Below are 22,720 nucleotides of genomic sequence, written 5' to 3' on the forward strand. Positions count from 1 at the left end.
AGTTCTTGTCTGGGATCCACAGGGTCCTCCTGCAAGCTTACTCAGGTTGTTGGCAGGATTCGGGTCCTTACAAGTTATAGGAAGGATGTTCCATTTCCTTGCTGGCTGTTAGCCAGTGGCCAGCCTTATCTCCCAGAGGCCTCTCTCTGATTTTCCCACATGGCCCCTTCCAACTCACAGCCAGTGAAAGTGTGTTGAGTTTTCATGCTTGAATCTCTCTGACTTCAGCCAGAGAAAGTTCACAACTTTTAAATGTTCATTTGATTAGATTGTATTCACCTAATTTTCATATTTTAAGGTTTGTAACTTCAAATACATCTGCAACGTCTCCTTTGCCATATAGCATAATGTATTCAGAGGCTTCTGAGATTAGGGCATGAATATCTTTGGGGACCGATTTTTCCTCCCACAACTATATTTGCAAGTTATCTCTAAGGTTAAAATTATTTCAAAATTTTAAATTTCAAAACAGTGATTATCTCTTGGTGTTGATATTTGGGAGGATTTGTTTTTACTCTTTTGTAAGTCTCCTACGTTAAGTATATATTATTTCTGTAATTATAAATTGGGATTTCTCTGTTGTATTAAGAATAGGTATATACTTGAAACATGCTGAGCAAAGTCAGACTGCTTAAGAAAGTCAGACTGCTGACTTCATCCCATCCAGACTGGTTCAAGATCAGCGAACAGGAATGCTGCCACCTATAAGCACCCAAACTCGTCCTTCTTTCTCAGGCAAACACTGCTTAGAATTCAAACAGAATTCTAAAACTAACTTTTCCTGTCAAATAAGTCACTTCATTACAAGGTCTCATCTGACACAGAGATTCCTTTCAGTATATTTTCTCAAAACAACTTGTCATTTGAGAAGTTGAAGGCACTTCAATTGTTTTTAGTAGTAAGTCAAAATATTTGAACAGTTGTTATAATCAGGCCTAGAAATGTCATTTCCACTGAAAATTGGATCAATTTAGATATTTTATTCATTGAATAATAAGAGCAGCAGGTTGTCTTTCTAAAACTCCAACACAGAATAATGAGATCAATTACTGGGTTAACTCGGCCCTTAGGAGGTCAAGAGGGCAAATATTCTTGGCAGCTATCCAACTTGAAGAGTCTAGAAAAGCAGCAGATGTTGTACAGAGATTGCTGATAGTACAGGGCTCAGCCAGGAAGCTCAAGGTATGAGGTGGGTGCCCTAGGAAGAAGATAGGTGTTCATTTAAATTAAAAAGAAAGAAAAGAAAGAAAGAAAGAAAGAAAGAAAGAAAGAAAGGAAGGAAGGAAGGAAGGAAGGAAGGAAGGAAGGAAGGAAGGAAGGAAGGAAGGAAGGAAGAAAGGAAGAAAGGAAGGAAGAAAGAGGGAGACAATGGATTTAAAGTATTTTCCAAATACAAAGCAATTTCAAACTTTTCAATAACTGTGCAACACGTTAACTCAGTCATTCAGTAAATATTTATTAAGCATTGTTTAGAGTTGCAGATACAGTAGTATAGACCTTCCAGCCTAGTAAAAGAAATAGACATTAAACTAATAACCACTTAAATAATTACAAAACCATGACAAATGTTCCAAAAGAAAATAATATTTGTCTGGCTCTAACCTGTTTGGCTCAGTGGATAGAGCATTAGCCTGCAGACTGAAGGGTCCCAGGTTCGATTCTGGTCAAGGGTATATATATACCTTGGTTGTGAGCACATCCCCAATAGGGGGTGTTCAGGAGGCAGGTGATCGATGTTTCTCTATCCCTCTTCCTTCTTCTCTGTAATAAATAAAAGAAAAGAATATTAGTCTGGAGGATCTGAAAAAAGATGTTCTGAAGATGTGAAGGTTTTTTTAATTAAACATTTTATTTTTAGATAATTGAAGATTTACATGCAGTTATTAAAAGATGATAAAGAAAGATCTCTTTTTTTAACATTCAGTTGAAGGGTTCTTTATATTTTGTAAATGCTAGTGCTTTGTTGGATATGTGGTTTTCAAATACAGGGTATCCCCCAAAAAATGTATACACATTTTAACAGCTGATAGTTCAATTTTGAAAATGTAATGTATTTTAATAAACACTAACTTTATAATTATTCAAAGTGTGTTATACATTTGGGGGGAGGACCCTATATTTTCTCCCAGTCTGTAAACTGTCTTTTCATCCTTTTTACATGAGCTTTAGCTGAGCAAATGTTTTTAGTTTTCATGAAATCAAATATATCATTTTTCCTTCTATGGATCATAATTTTGGTATCTAGTCTAGAAACTCTGCCTAGATCCTAAACATTTTTCTCCTAAGGCTTTTCCCTAAAAGCTTTATAGTTTTTCATTGTACATTTTGGGTTATAGGTCAAGATTCACTTTCTGCCTATGAATGTCCAATTGGTCCAACTGTTTGTTGAAAAACTATTCTTCCTTCATTGAATTGTTTTTGCACCTTCGCTGGAAATAAGTTTGATATATTTGCGTGGTTCTATTTTTGGGTTCTCTATTCTTTTCCATTGACCTATGTGTCCATCCCTTCTCTGATATTCTACTGTCTTGAACATTGTAGATGTATAGTAGGTCTTAATATTGGGTTAGGGTGATTCTTTCATAATTTTTTAAATTGTTTTAGTGACTATAGGGCCTGTGGCTTTCCACATAAATTTTTTTTTTTAAATCAATCTTTATTGTTCATATTATTTCAAAGGTTCCTCATTTCTTCCCCCCTCCACCAGGTTCCCACCCCACCCACCGCCCCGTCCCCATCCCCCCTTGTCCTCATCCATAGGTGCACAGTTTATGTTCAGTCTCTTCCTCCCTCCCTTTCCCCGATAGTAAATCCCTTTTCAGATAGTAAATCAGTTACTTAGCATTTTCTCATATCAATAATACCTCCACATGCCCAATGATACACTTCACACAAAAGACATTTCCAAATAGGTCAACCAGCCTCATCAAGGCCCCACCCAAGGCACTCACAGATCAACACCCCAGCGCTATACTAACTCAACACATCCAGATCTAAGCCTTCATCACTTGATTCAGCAGACCCTCAAGTTCCCGCAAAAGTTTCCAGCCATGTCTGAGAGGCAGCCGTGGGGCAGGGGCAGGCGAGAAGCGAGCTGTTCTGGGCCTGGATGCTCCGGGCCTGGCCTCTGTTGCTCTGGTTCATTCCACAACCAGCTGCTCCGGGTCTGGTCACTGCCGCTCCTGACCTAGTTGCTCTGGACTTGGCTGCTGCTGCTCCGGGCCTGGCCGCACCCTACCCGGCTGCTCTGGGCCCGGCTGCTCCGGGCCCGGCCACTCTGGGCCTGGCTTCTCCCAGCCTGGCAGCCGCTGCTCCGGGCCTGGCCATTCCCAGCCTGGCAGCTGCTGCTCTGGGCCTGGCCGCACCAGACCCGGCTGCTCCGGGCCTGGCCGCTCCCAGCCTGGTAGCTGCTGCTCTGGGCCTGGCCACACCCGACCCGGCTGCTCCACATAAATTTTAGAATAAGATTAGCTACATCTATAAAATACCTTGCTGGGATTATAATAGGACTTACATTAACCCTATAGATCAATTTAGGGAGAATTTATATCTCTACTGTGTTCCAATCTATGAACACAGTAATTCTCTTCATTTATTTATTTATTTATTTATTTTTCTTCCCTTTTTTTTTCCTCTTTTTTTTTTCTCTTTTTTTTTTCTTCATTTATTTAGATTTTCTTTGATTTACTTTATCAACCTTTTTCAATCTTCAGCATACAAATCCTGCACATGTTTTATTAAGTTTACATCTAAGCATTTCATTTTCTTTGGAGCAACTGAAATATAATTGTGCTTTTAATTTTGGTTCCCGCATCATTAGTATATAGAAACATAATTAATGTTTGTGTGTTGATCTTGTATCCTGTGATCTTCCTAAACTTATTTATTAGTTCTAGGAGGTTTTTGTTTTGTTTTTTTGTTTGTTTTTTTGTACATTTCTTGAGATTACCTATGTATATACTCATGTGATCTGCAAATAAAGACAATCTTCCTTTTCAATCTGTATATGTTTTATTTTGTTTTCTTGCCTTATTGCAATACCTAGAACTTTCAATACTGTGTTAATAAGAGTGGTGAAAGTGCACATATTTTCCTTGTTCTTGATTTTTAAAAAGAAAGCATTGTCTTTTCCAGTAAGTATTTGTTAGCTCTAGCTTTCTGTACATGTTTTTGAGTTCTGGATGGTTTCTATTCCTAGTTTGCAAAAGTTATTATCAAGAATGAGTCTAACTTTGCCAGATACTTTTTGTGTCAACTGATGTGAGCATATGGTTTTTCCTTTGGCTTGTTGGCATGATGGGTTATACTGATTGATTTTCAAATGTTGAACCAGCCTTCCATATCTGGAATAATTTCAGTTGGTCATGGTGTGCAATTCTTTTCACATATTGCTGGATTGAATTTCCTAGTATTTTGTAGAGGATTTTCCTACTTAAATTAATGAAAAACATTGGTCTATAGTTTTACTTTTAGTAAGTATCTGATTTTGACATCATGTAATCCTAGCTTCATAAAATGAGTTAGAAGCATTCCCCCCTATTCCATTTTCTGAAAGAGATTGTATACCACTGGTGTTAATTCTTCTTTAAGTTCTTGGTAGAATTCTCCATTAAAATCATCTGGGAGCTTTTTAGGTACAAATTTAATTTATTTCATGGTTATAGGACTATTCAGGTTGTTTATTTCATCTTGGTTGAGTTTGGGCAACTTGTGGTTTCTGAAGAATTGGTTCATTTATTCTAAGTCATTGAATTTATGAAATTATTTGTAGTATTCTTTTATTATCATTTTTATGAGTGCATGATCTGTAGTAATATTCCATTTCATTCTCTATATTAGTGATTTTTGTATGCTTTCTTTTTTCTTTGCCAGTCTTCCTTGAAATTTATGAATTTTACTAGAGGTCTGGTGCATGAAATTCATGCATGGGGATGTGTATCCCACAGCCAAGCCTGCACCCTCTCCAATCTGAAACTCCTACCGGAATTGGGCCTAAATTGGCAGTCGGGCATCCCTCTCACAATCCAGGACTGCTGGCTCCCAACTGCTCACCTGCCTGCCTTCCTAATTGCTCATAACCGCTTCTGCCTGCCAGCCTGATCACCCCCTAACCATTCCCCTGCCAGCCTGATTGATGCCTAACTGCTCACTTGCCAGCCTGCTTGCCCCAACTGCCATCCCCTGCAGGCCTAGTCACCCTAACTGCTCTCTCCTGCAGGCCTGGTCACCCCTTTCTGCCCTCAGGTGTAGGTCTGGTCCCCCCAACTGCTCTTCCCTGCAGGCCTGGGTCCCCCCCACAACTGCCCTTCCCTGCAGGCCCGGTCACCCCTGACTTCCCTCCCCTGCAGGCTTGATTGCCCCCAACTGCCTTCCCTTACAGGCCTGGACCCTCCCAACTTCTCTCCCCTGTTGGCCATCTTGTAGTGGCTATCTTGTGTCCACATGGGGGCAGCCATCTTTGACCACATGGAGGCAGCCATCTTGTGTGTTGGAGTGATGGTCAATCTGCATATTACTCTTTTATTAGATAGGATAGAGGACTGGTGCACAGGTGAAGGCCAGCTGGTTTGCTCAGGAGGGTGTCCCAGATCAGTGTGGGGGTTCCCTTGGGGCATGGGGCAGCCTGAGGGAGGGGCCTCTGGTGGTTTTCAGGCCTGCCACGCACCCCCCCCCCCCCCAGTGATCCAAGAAGAGGCCCTGGTGTCTGGGATTTATTTATCTTCTATAATGGAAATTTTGTAGCCTAGAGCAGAGACAAGCCTCCTGCTCACTCCATGTCCACAGTCATTTTTGTTGGGATTTAGTTATCTTCTATAATTGAAACTTTGTAGCCTTGAGTGGAGGACTGGGCTGGCCAGAGTGTGCAGAAAGCTTTGCTTCCTCCATCGCCAAAGGCGACAAGCCTCCTGTTCGTAGCCATCTTGGTTGGCTGGTGAGCGTGGCTTATGAGTGTAGCAGAGTGATGGTTAATTTGCATATTACTCTTTTATTAAATAAGATTTATTTTTTTTAAGACCCAGTTTTTCATTGCATTGACTTTCTCCATAATTACCTGGTTTTAATTTCATTGATTTCTGCTCTTTATTATTTCCTTAATTCTGCTTGCTTTGGGTTTATTTTTCTCTTTTTCTAGTTTCTTTTTTTTTTAATTTAATAAATCTTTATTGTTCAGATTATTACAATAGTTTTTCCTTCCCCCGCCCCCCATAGCTTCCCTCCACCTGGTTCCCACCCCTCCCTCTGCCCTTACCTCCTCCCTCCCCTCTTCCCCGCACTGTCCTCATCCAAAGGTGTACAACTTTTGTCCAGTCTCTTCCCACACCCCCCAGAACCCTTTCCCACAAGAATTATCAGTCCACTCCCTTTCTATGCCCCTGATTCTATTATATTCACCAGTTTATTCAGTTCATCAGATTTTTAATTCACTTGATTTTTAGATTCACTTGTTGATAGATATGTATTTGTTGCTCATAATTTTTTAATCTTTACTTCCTTCTTCTTCCTCTTGTTAAAGAATACTTTTCAGCATTTCATATAATACTGGTTTGGTGGTGATGAACTCCTTTAGCTTTTTCTAATCTGTGAAGCACTTTATCTGAGCTTCCAATATGAATGATAACTTTGCTGGGTAGAGTAATCTTGGTTGTAGGTTCTTGTTATTCATCACTTTGAATATTTCTTGCCAGTCCCATCTGGCCTGCATAGTTTCTGTTGAGAAATCATCTGACAATCGTATGGGTGCTCCCTTGTAGGTAACTAACTGTTTTTCTCATGCTGCTTTCAAGATTCTCTCTTTGTCTTTTGCTTTGGGCATTTTAATTATGATGTGTCTTGGTGTGGTCCTCTTTGGATTCCTCTTGTTTGGGGTTCTGTGCACTTCCTGGACTGGTAAGTCTATTTCTTTCACCAGGTGGGGGAAGTTTTCAGTCATTATTTCTTCAAATTGCTTTTCATTCTCTCTCTTCTTCTTCTTCTGGCACCCCCATAATTCTGATGTTGGTAAGCTTGACGTTGTCCCAGAGGTTTCTTACACTATCTTCAACTTTTTGGATTCTTTTTGCTTTTTGCTTTTCTGGTAGAGTGTTTTTTGCTTCTTTGTATTTCAAATCTTTGACTTGATTCTTGTGTTCCTCTGGTCTGCTTTGGGTCTCTGTATAATATTTTTTATTTCAGTCAGTTTATGTTTAATTTCTAGTTGGTTCTTTTTCATATCCTTGAAGGTCTAGCTAAATTTATTGGCTTTTCTAGGAAATTCTTGAAAAACCTTATAACTGTGGTTTTGAATTCAATATTTAGTCTTTTATTTTCCTCTATTTCATTTGTGATCTGTTACTTTGTCTCTGCATTTTCGCTGCTTCCCTGGTAGGGTAGCTTTGTGTGCTAGGTTTCCTATATAGCCCAATGGCTCAGCATCCCCAGTCACCCAAGGTGGACACTCTTGCTGCACCCATTTGTAGACTGTGTGTACAGCCTTGTTGTAGTTAAGTCTTGATTGTTGTTGGTATCACTGGGAGGAATTGACCTCCAGGCCAATTGAATATGTGTATCAATTGTGTCTACACTGGCAGACCTGTGCTGGAGATAGCCTTATAAGACCAGACTTGCAAAATTTCAAAAGCCTCTGCGCTCACATTGGATGGGGTGGAGTCTGAGGGCTGAGCAGACAGTCTTAGCTTCCCATAAGTCCTGCCCTTGCATGCACACCTCCAGATCTCTGCCTTCTGCAGCTCTCCTGAGTTTCCACCTGACAATCCATATTCCCCCAGGCTCGCCTGGAACTGTGGTTCAATGAAGTCAGCAGCTTCGACTCCCTTCCACTAGGGAGAGCTAGCGGAAACCTCTGTAGTCAGTCTTGAGCATGCACCTCCAAACCCCTGCCTGCCATAGCTTCCCCGAGTCTCCGAGTCTCCATATGCCTTTTTCTCTACCTGTCAATCCAGATTCCCCCCATAAGAGCCTGGGCCCACAGGGTTTCACCCAGAACTGGGGTTCAGTGCAGTTGTGACTGGAGTTCAGTGCATTCGGGGGCTTCCTTCCCTCTCCTGCCAGAGAACTCTAGCCAGGCACTCAGCCGCCCTTCTCTCTGCACACAAGTCTCCATACCTCAATCCCTTGCAGCTTCTCTGATTCTCCGTGTGCCTTCCTCTTTCCTTCTAGTTGTAGAATTTGTACTCAACCAGCTTTCCTGTGGTTCTAGATGATGTCCATTCTGTCTTTTAGTTGTAGTTTTGAAATTTTTGTGCAAGGCAGCAGTTTAGGTGTTTACCTATGCTGCCATTTTGGTTTCTCTCTCATCTTTTTCTAGTTTCTTTTTTTTTTTTAAATATATTTTATTGATTTTTTACAGAGAGGAAGAGAGAGGGATAGAGAGTAAGAAACATCGATGAGAGGGAGACATCGATCAGCTGCCTCTTGTACACCCCCTACTGGGGATGTGCCCACAACCAAGATATATGCCCTTGAGTGGAATCGAACCCAGGACCTTTCAGTTCACAGGCTGAAGCTTGAGCCAAACCGGTTTTGGCTTTTTCTAGTTTCTTAAGGTAGGAGCTTAGATTATAAATTTGAAATATTTCCTCTTCTCCAGCATTTAGTACTATAAATTTCCCTATTGGCACTGCTTTAGCAACAGTTCATATGTTTTGATACATTGTGCTTTCATTTTGATTGAGATGATGATGATGTGAAATTTAAGCTGCAACTTGTATGATGAGTTAACCAAGAGAAGTGGAAAGTAAAAGAAGAAAGCATTAAGTTGGTGGATTGAAACTACATCGCCCAATCTTCCTTTCTCAATATCTAACAAAATAAATGAAAACTCCTAAAAACCAGTAATCATATTCTCCTTCAGGAAACAAACAGGTATAGGTTCCTAATATAACATAATATAGTCACCTTATACACCACAATAACTCCAAAAGCTGGTAGAATATGGACATAGAAAGCAGAATACCATTAGTCAGGGCAGGCTTCATGAACTTCATGGGGCCTATGCTCAGAAGGGCCCCACATTCCGTTTAATGCTCTGTTGTCACCATCTAAAAATTCTCAATACTTTGAAAGTAAGGTCAGATGGGACAATTGAGCATATGCATGAACAGAGGAGACAAAAAAATATGCTTGCCCCCATTTCTTGCTCTTCTTTTGCAAGTAGTGTTCATGATACTCCATAATGTTTGAGAATTTAGTGAGAATCAACGCAAGTACAAGATATGTTACTTCTATAACTGGGCAAGCAGGAGCACTGATAACCCCAAGAGACCCAACTCTCCATTCAAGCCAGAACCTGCTTCCATTGCAGAAAGAAGGCAATGATGGTCTAAGAAACACTAATGATCAAGAAACCTTACTTTAACCTTTTTATCTGTGTCATTGCCCTGTGTTAGCCAACCATTTAACTTTTGCTTAATTTTCTAACTATTTTTTCCTTTAAACAGATAAAGGTAATATATGTCAACTGTTACTAGACAACATTGCTTGTAATAAAAAATGACCCCTGGTTTGTAACTGGTTTGTATCTGGACTGGCAGTCACCATAGCCTTGGGTTCCTTTTCTAATCTTCAAGTCCCTTTGGGGAACCCTAGAAGCCATGCTTATGGATTTGTTAACAGAGATATTGGTTGCTGGACAGCATGAAATCAGAGCAATTTGTGCACCTGCCCAATGTAGGTCTTTTTTATTATTGTTGTTGGTTTATTAATCCCCTCATGAAAAGTGCACAAAGTCACTGAAGAATCTTTACTCCTTATGTTATCCAACCTCCCGATCACACTTTGCAGCACCAGCATTGTCCTTTGAGGTTCCCGGTTTTCTTCATTCTTTTCTTGCATTGCTTTCTGTTTTCTTGATGTCTTCTTCGCATACAGGCCAGGTCTTGCAAGTCTTTGTTTGGGTTCATTTGTCTTTATGTAATTCAAGGAATCATAAATCATGCCAAGACTAGCTGTCTTGCCACCACCAAAATAGGTTCTGAATCCAAATACAAAGATGACATCTGGTGTGATCTTACACATTTTGGCTAGTTTTCTCTGAATTTATCTAAGGTACTATTGCCTTCCCAGGGTGAAGGATGTCAGTGACCATTTGTTTCTGCAAAAGTAACCTCTTGGTTATAAACTTCCTGGTCTGGATAGTGTCATTTAAGTTGGTGGCCGATCTTCAAGCAGCCAGGTAGGAAAAAGAGTTTGTCTTCTTGCACCTGAGAAGTCTGCTGAGTAAACTACTATAAAGATTCCCACCCCTAGCCAAAACCGGTTTGGCTCAGTGGATAGAGCAACAGCCTGCGGACTGAAGGGTCCCGGGTACGATTCTGGTCAAGGGTATGTATCTTGGTTGCGGGCACATCTCCAGAAGGGGGTGTGCAAGAGGCAGCTGATGGATGTTTCTCTCTCATCAATGTTTCTAACTCTCTATCCCTCTCTCTTCCTCTCTGTAAAAAAATCAATAAAACATATATATATTTAAAAAAAAAAAAAAAAAAAGATTCCCACCCATAGGAATATCTGACACTGCCTTGTGGGCATGAGGGCTTCCTGTCCTATGTCCTTCTGAATAGGCCAGTGTCCTGGGTGGCCTCCCATAGTCTTGTGAGTCTAAATGCTTAGTGGAATTTAAGAAGACCCTTCTATGGGCATTGCAGAGTGGTGGCAGCAGTAGGGTAGCCTTCCCACCCTTAATTCAATTTGACCAATGGATTATGAAATAAAGGAATGAGGAAAGAAATGCTGACAAGGCACTGAATGCCTGGGTGGGTGAGTCCACTTAACCATTCTCTGATGTTGAAAACTCTGCAATATATGGAAGGATAAATCATCCCCTTGTGGAGCAGATGCAGGTTGCAGTAAAACCAAATTCATACTGAGGAAAAACTGCTTACTGTTCATGAAAAGGGACCTGGCCAGAAACCCAGCTGCAGCTGGACTACAGGAATGAATTAATGTCTGGCTGAGTGGGTATTGGATGAGGGCTGTGAAAACAAGAGAATGAACCCAAAGATCCCATGCTTGTGATGGAACTGTCACCGGATAAAACAGGTGAACTACCATGCTGACTCCTACTCCATTCAAACTTTAATCTACATGGGGAAATGTTGGAGAGTACCTAACAGAGTAAAGGACAAAAGCAGACAAATGTCTGTGTGGTGGCCAGAAGGTCCATGCAGAGCTACAATGAAAACAGTTTAATAGGATTTCGAATCACCAATAAAAGGTTAAGGAAAGCTCTTCATGTGTACTTATCCCAGATCAACCCCAGCCTGACAAAAGCTATGGACAGAATACTTGTGTGAATTTAAGGCTACACTAGAGCCAGACTGGAGTCCTCTGCTGCCGTCTAGTGAAAAATTGATGGGAATGCAAACATTGCTAAAGTTCCAGATGAGATTTTTAAAGCAATAATTAGTCATTTTAAAGGCCTAAACTATACTTTCAGCCTAAAGACTCTTGATTTACATATGGTATATAGGGGGAAAGACACTTCATCTAAATTTTTTTTTAATTTCACTGTATTTTTTGTTTTGCTAAAAGCTATCATATGATATCATTTGTTGTAAAATGCCTAGAATTCCCATAATAAAAGGGACATTATAAAGACAGATTGCCAAAGACTATTTCAGTCATGTAGGAGATATATATATATATATATATATATATATATATATATTTGATTTCAGAGAGAGGAAGGGAAAGGGGGAGAGAGAAACATCAATGATGAGAGAGAATCACTGATTGTCTGCTTCCTGCATGCCCCCTACTGGCGATTTAGCCTGCAACCCAGGCATGTGCTCTTGACCGGAATTGAACCCAGAATCCTTCAGTCCACAGGCTGATGCTCTATTCACTGAGCCAAACCAGCTAGGACTATTTTTTCACTTTTTATTATGAAAACAGAGACCGGTGCATGAAATTTGTGCACTCAGAGGGTGGGGGGGAGGGGTCTCTCAGCCAGACCTGTGCCCTGTCACAGTCCAGGAGCCCTCAAAGGATGTCTGAATGCTGACTTAGGTTCACTCCCCATGGGGAACAGGCCTAAGCCAGCATTCAGACATTCTTAGCGCTGCCACAGAGGCTTCTGGCTGAGCAGGCAGCTTCTGGCTGAGGGAGTTACAATTTTACCAATACTACTGCATGCTCATATCTAAGACACTTTGGAATTCCAACTAACACCAATATGATGCTCAGATCTGAGAATTCCACCATGATCTGGAACTCCAAGGAGTCTGAGAATTCCACTAACCACCATAGGGTAGCTCCTGCATCAAGCATCTGCTCCCTGGTGGTCAGTGTGCATCATAGCTACTTGTCATTCTATAGTTCGGTGGATTTGCATATTAGCCTTTTATTAATATAGGATACTTTTGAACTTACAGAAAATTTGTGTGTGTATATATATATATAGAACTCCTAGAAAGGCTTTACAGAGATTCGGTTGTTAACATTTTGCCACATTTGCTTTATTTTTATTTTCTCTATCTATAACTATGTATTCTTATTCTTATTATTTTTTTTGTTTTTTTACTTTTTAAAAATTACTTTATTGATTAAGGTATCACATATTTGTCATCATCCCCCCATTCCCATCTCAAACCCCTCCCCACGCATGCCCCCGCCCCCCTGTTGTCCATGACCACTGGTTAGGCTCATATGCATAAACATTCTTTTTATTCTTATTACTTAAGAGTAAGTTACAGCCATCATATCCCTTTATTCTTAAATTAGTGACTCAGTGCACAAAATTTGTGCACATTAAAAGGGAATTAATTAGAGGAAATATTTTAATATTGCTATTTGTCCTTTCTCTATGATAGAAGTGTCAGAGATGAAAGAAAATTAGTAAAATGTATATGAAAATTTCTCTCCTGTCAGAGTCTGGGGCGTGCCATGGAACCCAGAGTCAAGTCCCCGTCCACCAGCTCACACCTCAAAATCCCATAAGGCCCAGAGTTGGCCAGCCCTACCCGCATCAAGCCCTGCATGGCAGGGGGTGCAGCCTCAGGTCCCCTGTCAAGCCCCACCAGGCACGGGGCGCAGCCTCAAGTCCCCCAACAAGCTCCATCAAGCGGGGGGATGAGGCCTCAGTTCCCCTGGTGCAGCTTCCGGTGTCCCAATCCTGGCGCCAGAGCGGGAAACGTGACCGCAGGTCTTCCAGCCCCAGCACTGGGACAGGGAGCACAGCCTGGCCTCAGGTCCCCCAGCCCCAGCACTGGGGTTGGGGGCACAGCCCCAAGTCCCCTGTCAAGCCCCACCGGGTGAGGGGTGCAGCCTCAGGTACCCCGGTGCAGCCTCAGGTCCCCCAGCCCCAGCATGAGGGTGTGAGGGCGTGATGACCATTTGCATATTAGCTCTTTATTATATAGGATACTTTATTGTGTGTTTCCTAAAAATAAGACATCTACTTACATAATCAGAGTATAATTCTCAAGTTGGGAATTAACATTAATACAATGCTATTACCTAATTAACACGCTTTTGAAATTTTTACCAGGTGTCCCAATATTGTTTTTTATAGCTTATTTTTTCCTGGTCCCACATGCAATCTTTTAATTGTCTCATTGCTTTTAGTTATCATGCCTCTTTAGTCTTTTTTTAATTGGGAATACAGTGTAGTTCCTTACCCTTGTTTCATCTTTCATTGGATGGGCATTTTGAAGAGTACAGGCCCTGTTATAAAATAATGTCCTTAAAATTGACATTTGTCTGATGTTTCCTAATGGTCAGATTCAGGTTTGGGGCCCCTCACTTGGGAAACTTCACTCTGGCCCTCCTCTAGCTGCATTTTCTCAAGCCTAGAGCCAAGGAGGCAAGCCCCCTGGAGCCTACCACTCCCCCTTCCAGACCAGAGGTCAGCAAACCTTTTCTTAAAAGAACCAAAGAGTAAATATTTTAGGCTTTGCAAGCCATATGATCTCTGTCACAACTACTCAACTCTGCCATTGTAGCAAGAAACCAGCCATAGGTAATATGTAAATGAATGAGTGGGGCTATATTCAAATAAAATTTTACTTATGAAAACAGGTGGAGGGCCAAGATTTGCCCATGAGCCATAGTTTACTGTCCCCTATTCTAATGCATGCCCAGCTCTAAGAACTCCAGAATTCCATGCCCAAATAGCCAGGCCCATTTCCAGGGTGGGTCTGTATTGGCCTCTCTCTCCCATGTCTACCATCCTGAAGTGTCCCATATTGCCACTAGAATGTGCATTTCCCTAGGCTTCCATGTAACTAAAAGGGCTGTTTTGAGGAATATAAATGGATTTGAAATCACAGTTGAGTGTGAAGGTGAGATTTCACAGTGGGGGAAAGAGCTGAGAGTGGGAAGAGAAGAGAGATTGGCTATAGTGGGGACTGTCTCTCCCCACTTCACCATGTTCTAGAACTCCAAGGAGTCTGAGAATTCCACATTTGAACCTGGCCTTCCAGATCGGTTTGAAAGTATAATTTATCCAGAGAAAAGGGGTATAACATATTTTATTTAACTGTTAATTGTTTGAATTACAATTTTTAAACATTTAGATATACGGTATGTGATCTCCATTGGTAATTTACCCCTGCCCCCAATGCAAGGAGTTGTCTGTGTAAAAACACAAATACTTCTCAGAACAGCCTCAGTCAGGCTGAACTGGTCCCTGCAGGTGTTTACCTGCAAAGGGAATCAACAAGCTGGAGCCTGTCTCTGCATTGCCCCTGGGAGAGTCAGGAACCATCTGGGGCAATGCCTCCCAGCCTCCCTTGCCTACAACCATTCAACTTGGCAACAGGCCCCAGGCTCAGTGCTCAGCTTCTCAACAACAGAACAGAGAACACCTCTCCCTCTGGAATGCTTTCTCTTTCTAGTTTATCTATCTTCTTTGAACCTCTTGATGTTCTAACAACAAATTCCCCTATGATAGACTTAACTTTTGAAGGTTTCTTTGTCTCCCTCTTATTTATTTAAAACACCACCAACACCACCTTCATATCTACTGACACCTCTGCTATCACCACAATGCCCACCACTAGACCAGAGGCACATTTCCCTTGCCAGAACACTCCAAAGCCAGATGTTGTAGGGAGTTACAATTTTACCAATACTACTGCATGCTCATATCTAAGAGACTTTGGAATTCTAACTAAGGCCAATATGATGCTCAGATCTTGTAAGTATTGAAGTATAACTGGAATAATGAGCAATTCTTTAAAATGTTACCCCATGAAATACATCTAACTTTAATAATATTTTTATATAATTCATGTAAATATCACTTTCAATAATGTATTCATTTTTAAGACATCCAATAACATCCAAAATTAATAATTATTGTTATATAATTCACATAAGTACTATAATATAGCAACATAATTTACTGTTCTTTTCATTCTTTTCTTCAATGTTTTTATTTTTGTCCTAAAGTTATTTTATATAAATATACTCTGAAAGTTGTCCCATTATAATACGTCACTATAATTGTTTCCTGGCCTGTTATGCTCTGTTACTGAAGTTCCATCACAGTGGGATTAGAAATCATTGGAGATATATATATATATATATATATATATATATATATATACACACACACACACACACACACACACACACACACACACACACACTAGAGGCTCGGTGCACGAAATTCGTGCAGTGGGGAGGGGGGGTTGTCTCTCAGCCCAGCCTGCACCCTCTCCAATCTGGGACCCCGTGAGGGATATCCAACTAAATGGGCAGTCGGACATCCCTCTCACAATCCAGGACTGCTGGCTCCCATCTGCTCCCCTGCCTGCCTTCCTGATTGCCTCTAATTGGTTCTACCTGCCAGCCTGATCACCCCCTAACCACTCCCATGCCAGCCTGATTGATGTCTAACTGCTCACTTGCCATCCTGTTTGCCCCTAACTTCCCTCCTCTGCCAGCCTGGTCACCCCTAATGGCCCTCCCTTGAAGGCATGGTCCCTCTCAACTGCCCTCCCTTGCAAGCCTGATGCCTCCCAACTGCCCTCCCCTACTTGCCTGATCACCCACAATTGCTCTCTCCTGCTGGCCACCTTGTGATGGCCATCTTGTGTCCACATAGGGGCAGGATCTTTGACCACATGGGGGCAGCCATATTGTGTGTTGGAGTGATGGTCAATTTGCATATTACTCTTTTATTAGATAGGATAGAGGCCTGGTGCACTTGTGGGGGCCAGCTGGTTTGCCCTGAAGAGGTGTCCCGGATCAGGGTGGGGGTTCCCTTGGGATGTGGGGTGGCCTGAGCAAGGGGCCTTTGGTGGTTTGCAGGCCAGCCATGCCTCTCAGCGACCCAAGTGGAGGCCCTGGTATCTGGGAAATATTTACCTTCTACAACTGAAACTTTGTAGCCTGGAGCAGAGCCAAGCCTCCTGCTCACTCAGTGGCGGCAGCCTTTTTGTTTGGATTTGTTTATTTTCTATAATTAAAACTTTGTAGCTTTGAGTGGAGGTTTAACTTGGCTTCTTCCATTGCCAGAGAAACCCAAGCCTCCCTCCTGTTCTCTGTGGCTGCAGCCATCTTGGTTGGGGTTGATTTGCATACTCACTCTGATTGGCTTGTGGGGCATGGCTTGTGGAGCAGAGTGATGGTTAATTTGCATATTATGCTTTTATTGGGATAAAATAAGTATTTTATTGGGTACATTCTTTTTTATTTTTATTGTTTAAAGTATTACAAATAGTAGTATATATGTCTCCTTTTCCCCCCATTGACCTTCCCCCAATCTCCCCTACCCCCCAGCACTTGCCCTCACCTTCCCCCACCTCCCCCTCCCCAGTTTCTTGCATATATTGGTTGTACTTATATGCATGTATACAAGTCCTTTGGTTGATCTCTTACCTTCCTGCCCCCACCCCCAAGTCAGTGAAAGATAAGTATCACATGATCTCTCTCATTTGTGGAATATAAAGAACATTATAAACTGTTTAACAAAAATAGATAGAGGGTTGGTGAGGGGGTAAGAAATCATTGGATTTTAACTCCATGTCCCAATTGTGGCTGCCCACAGAGACTAAGTCTCCTCTATGCAAACTTTACATCTGCACATACACTTCAAAAAGAGGTACAAGAGCAGCTATGAAGCCCTACTATAGACTCCCTTTTAATTCTTCGACTCACTAAATTTCTGAACACTAGTCTGAAATATTTTTTCTGTCCCATTTTTTTCTCCTCCCCTTTTGGGACTCCAAATATGCACACTTCATAATGTCCCCACAGGTCACTGAGAATCTTTTTCAATCATTTCTCCCTATACTTTATTTGAATAATTTCTACTGAACTTTTTTCAAGTTGACTCTCCTGTATTTTACAGTTACAGTTTGCTAATAGATCTGTTTATGGGTGTTTTTCATTTCTAATGGCCCTTAATCCTGTGCTTACTTTTAAGCATGGTCGTTTGGAGTTTCAACAGAAAGCTTTAGGAATTCTTCAAACCTAAGGTGACCAGATCATCCTGCTTTTGGTAGGACAGTCCTGATTTTTAACAATTTTTCCCGCGTCCTGAGGCATTTTTAAAAAGTCCCGATTTTTGAAAAGAATCTTTCCAATCTTTAAAAAAATCAGGACTTTCTTTAAATGCCACGGGACGCGGGGAAAAAATGTTAAAAATCAGGACTGTCTCACCAAAAGCGGGATGATCTGGTCACCTTATCCAAACCCCTCTTGTTTGTCAGAACTTGAACTTCAAAGAAGTACTAAAATTTCTGCTTACAATTAGAGTTAAAACTTTCAGCTGAGTTCCCTGAGGTCTTGCAATGGATTTGAGGGGAATTGATATAAATATTTTACAACTTTTCCTGACGACTCTCTCCTTTCTGGGATGTCCACCCTCTATTTCCAGCTGTTTTGGCAACCCTAAAATCAAACTTCTACTTCTTCAGCTAGTAAGACCACCACGTTATGTTTTAGCTCTATTTTACTGTGGATGGTGTGTTGCTGATAACTGGAAGCGCCCTCAGAGAAAAAGCCTGGTAAATCAGAGCTATCGCAGCTTCCTTCCCTTCTTACAACACTCAGATGCTCTTCAGTTCCTACCTGCTCTAGATTGCTTACCATTGCCTTCAAGCAACAAGCATTTAATATTTTTTTGTCCAGGCTTAATCGGTTATCAACAGGCAAGTGGGTCCAATACAAGATACTGCCATTCCCATAATTAAATCCCCATCTTCCATAGCATTTTGAAGTAGTGACTTTTTCTCAAACACTTGATATAGTAAAATTATATACAATGAAGTTAGAAATCTTAAATATTCCCTTTCTTTAAAAGGCAGCTTTTATTTGTAATAAAATATACATAACACAAAATTTACCACTTTTATCTTTTTTAAAATATATTTTATTGATTGTTCACAGAGAGGAAGAGAGAGGGATAGAGAGTTAGAAACATCGATGAGAGAGAAATACCGATCAGCTGCCTCTTGCACACCCAGTACTGGGGACGTGCCCGCAACCAAGGTACATGCCCTTGACCGGAATTGAACCCGGGACCCTTCAGTCTGCAGGCTGATGCTCTATCCACTGAGCCAAACCGGTATCAGCAACACTTTTATCTTTTCAAGTGTACAATTTTTAAAAAAATTTTTAAAGTGTTTGTAAGTATATTCACCTTATTGTATAACCATCACCATCAACCCATCTCTAGAACTCTTTTATCATCCCAAGTTAAAATTCCATACCCTTGAACAGTAAAGCACTCATGACTCCTTACCCACAGCCCCTGGTAACCACCATTTTACTTTCTGTCTCTCTGAATTTGACTATTTTAGATAACTCATGTAACTGGAATCTTACATGTTTATCCTTTTTCAAAATGAGTGGATTCCACCCAGCCAGCTGGCTTAGTGGTTGAGCATTAACCTTTGAACCAGGAGGTCATGGTTTGAGTCCCAGTCAGGGCACATCCTGGGTTGCAGGCTCAATCCCCAGTGTGGGGTGTCCACGAGGCAGCCTATCAATGATTCTCTCTCATCACTGATATTTCTATTTCTCTCTTCCTCTCCCTTCCACTCTGAAATCAAATACATTTAAAAAATGAGTGAACTCCTGGTGAAAAACGGCTCCTTAACCCCAGACTTTTATCTCCAAGTCCTACCCCTCTTAAAATAATAGTAGAGACAGTAAAAGTGCAAATCTACAACAAGAGATGGGCATTTCAACAGAAATAAAGAGATAAAAGTGTGGGGTTAAGATAAAAAAATTTCAGGCTTATTACAGTTGTATAGAGTATACACAAAGAAAATGTTGTATGATTTCTAGAGCAGTCAAGTTCATGGAGACAGAAAATAGAATGATGATTTTTTCAGAAGCTGTGGGGAGGGGAGAATGGGCACAAAGTTTCAGTTTGAGTAGATGAAAATTTTCTGGAGGTGGATAGTGGTGATGGTTGTACAACAATGTGACTATAGTTAATGCCACTAAACTGTATACGTAAAAATAGTGAAAATTGTAAATTTTATGTTATGTATATTTTACTAAACACACAAAAATAGGAAGTGGAGATAACTGATGAAGCCAAATACAGGAGGGAACTGGAATATACATGGTGAGGAGTGGGGAGGGAAACAGCAGCCAAGATGGAGCAAATTATCCTTTGTACTTCTATTACAGCCTACTACAGCAAAGGATAGGAATAACACATGGGGCTGAATCTTACGCCTCTCCCCATCACTCTCATGTAGCAGCCATGTGGTTGCCTGACATGTACTCCCCAGAAAAATTGCAGAGGTTCTTTTGTAAAAAAAACAATTGGGTGCCCCAAAACTTCCACAATCTGACACTTAGAGGTTCACCAATAAAATGTCTAGAGAGTGGCTTCCTACCTGATCGTCCTAAGTGAAGTCTCTCAATCACTGAGGCCACTAGAAACACAGAAGCCTCATCACAGACATGATTTATGATCTTGTTGTCATATATGCTCCAATGAAAACTTCCAACATAAGTGAACAAAAACCTTATCCAAGAAAGAGGCATCTGCATATATGGAACTGTCCATATAGCAAAGTCCTTAATAGTCAGAACAGGTACCACCAGGGCATAACAGGCTCATCTTACAATTAATGCAACATGGATCTCAGTCCAGCATGGATGAAATAAAGGCAACTCAGGAATGGAAAAGAACTTTAAAATATCTCTAAGTACATACCCTGTAAAATAAACCTTCATTTATAATAGCTGAAAATGAATAGATAATGTTTAAAATGGATGAATGAAAAACTGGTGACATAAGCATATTATTTAGAGTCAAAGACACCCACCAAGAAAAGCAGCTGAAAGAGTTAAATTGGCTGTCTCCAAAGGACCACGGTTAGGAGAGGTAGGCTGGGAATAATTGCTTTCATCATAAGCCCTTCCACATGATTTGATGATTTAACTTTATGCATGTATTTAGCAGCACTTTGATTTTTTTTTTCTTCAAGAAAATGACTGGAATGTTTTTTTCTTGTTTAGCATTGTTTCATTCTGGAATTTTCCAATTAAGCTTTTGGCTAAACACATACATATGATAATGATAATTATTCAGGAATAGGGAGGTTTGTAAAAACATTGTGTGCCATTAGAGTAATCAAGCTCAATTCTAACACATCTTGGCTTCTCAGAATAATTACACCACACTGAAGGGGCAGATGGGATGTCTGAGAAAGCCATGGGTGTCTTTCGTAATAGTAACAAAAAAAACCATCACATAGAACTGTTCGACTGATGATTGGAAATTGCATGTTAACTCAGTACACAATAAGAAATTAATGTTCTACACAACTTATTTAAGTGTTCATGTATTAAAATACATGAACTAGTTCCTTCTATAACTTCTATTTTTTTTAAAGTCACCTCCTACTGTGAGCATTTTTGTTGAAAATTCACAAAATAAAAAATATATAATTAATTGCCAAAACCAGTTTACTCAGTGGATAGAGTGTCAGCCTGCGGACTGAAAGGTCCCAGGTTCAATTCTGGTCAAGGGCATTTACCTTGGTTGCAGGCACATCCCCAGTAGGGGGTTTGTATGAGGCAGGTGATCGATATTCTCTCTCATTGATGTTTTTATCTCTCTATCCTTCTCCCTTCCTCTCTGTAAAAAAATCAATAAAATATATATTTTTAAAAATATCATTAATCTATTAATTCACCTGACAGAGATATTTTGCAAGTCTACTCTATGCAAGGACCTAGGCACTGCTAAGAATGCAACGGTGGAAAGGCACATATAGTCCTGCTCTCAGCACAACTTACTAACTAGTATAGAACATTTTATCTAATAAATAGGGAATATGCAAATTGACTGTAACTCCACAACAAAGATGGTGGTGCCCACAGCCAATAAAGAAGAAATATGCAAATCCACTGTCACTCTGCAATGAAGATGGCGGCTAGGTCTGCTTCATTGCCGCTGCCACGGGGGCTGGAGGAGCAGAGACACAAGCCCACAGGGGGCCCTGGGACACAGCAGCCCTAATCCCCATGGCTGAGGTGGCGTTGGGGCCACTGGGGCCACAGTGGAGGCACAAACCTGCAGGAAACCTGTGGAAAGGAAGATAAACTATCATAACTTTATCTCCCTTTCCTCAAGATGAGAAAATTGACCCTGGTTTATTTAGTGATATGGATCACACCTTTCTGCAAGCACAGGGTATGTTATGACCACTCCCAGAAAGATCTGGTCAGAATACTGTCTCCAGAGAATAATGGCAAATCGTCTAAGAGAGGAAACAAGCTTTTGTTGGGTTTATTCTGAAGGTCAGAGAACATGCCACCCCAACATAAGCCTTGTTGTTATATTGATGATCTTGAGCTGCAGATGCTTGAAAACAGCAAGTGCAAAAAAGAGGCTTTCACTGAAGTCTCCTGATCTGCCTAAAATCGGACCACCCAAAAGGAGCTTAAATGTCATAGGTCCCCTCGATGAGAAAGTGTCATCAGCCAGCGAAGACAAGAGACTAGAAGTTGACATCACACCCAAACTTTGTTACAAATTATCTCCCACCACCACCATTCATCTTTCCTAAAAATCATTTACTCTACTCTAAGAGGCCTACATTTCCCTAGGAAGAATGTATTTAAATCTGCATTCTAAGCCACATTGGGGAGTTATTCATTTTCCCCTGGGATCTCCTACATAAACACGAGGTACTCATGTTAATGAACTTTTGTTTTTCTCTTGGTAATCTGTTTTCATTACAAGGGCCTCTGCTAAGGACTCAGAAGAGTAGAGGAAAACTATTTTTCCTCCTCTGTAATTCTATCTCTGGAAATCAAGTCCCAGGCTGAACAGTGAGGTTGGCTCAAGTGCCAAGCAGTCCTGGTTGAGGAAAGAGAAGCTTCTAGGGGGAAATCAATGATATTGGCATCAAAATATGACAGAGGGCACACACATAGTTGCTGGTGGGAGTTTAAAGTGGTTCAACATCTGGAGGATGATTTGGCAAAATCAATATAAATGTTCAAGGTACATCCAAGAGTCTTCTTTTAGAATAGCATCTGCTGAGATAAAGCATGAGTGCATAAGCCCTGGTCAGAAACCAGGATACTACTGCAGGCTCCCCTTCCATGATAGGAAAACCTGCTAACAACCTGCATTTTTAGGACAAGGAGGCATCTATACTAATAAAAGGGTAATATGCCAATTAGACAGAACAACTTCCAGACAACCTTCCAAACGTCCCTCCAGACGACCTTCTGGACAAAGCTATGGTGGTGGGGCTGAGGCAAAGGCGGTTAGAGGTGATCAGGCAGGCGGGGGAGA

This window comes from Pipistrellus hanaki (genome assembly GCF_964339955.1).
Source record: "Pipistrellus hanaki genome assembly, chromosome: 15".
NCBI lineage: Eukaryota > Metazoa > Chordata > Mammalia > Chiroptera > Vespertilionidae > Pipistrellus > Pipistrellus hanaki.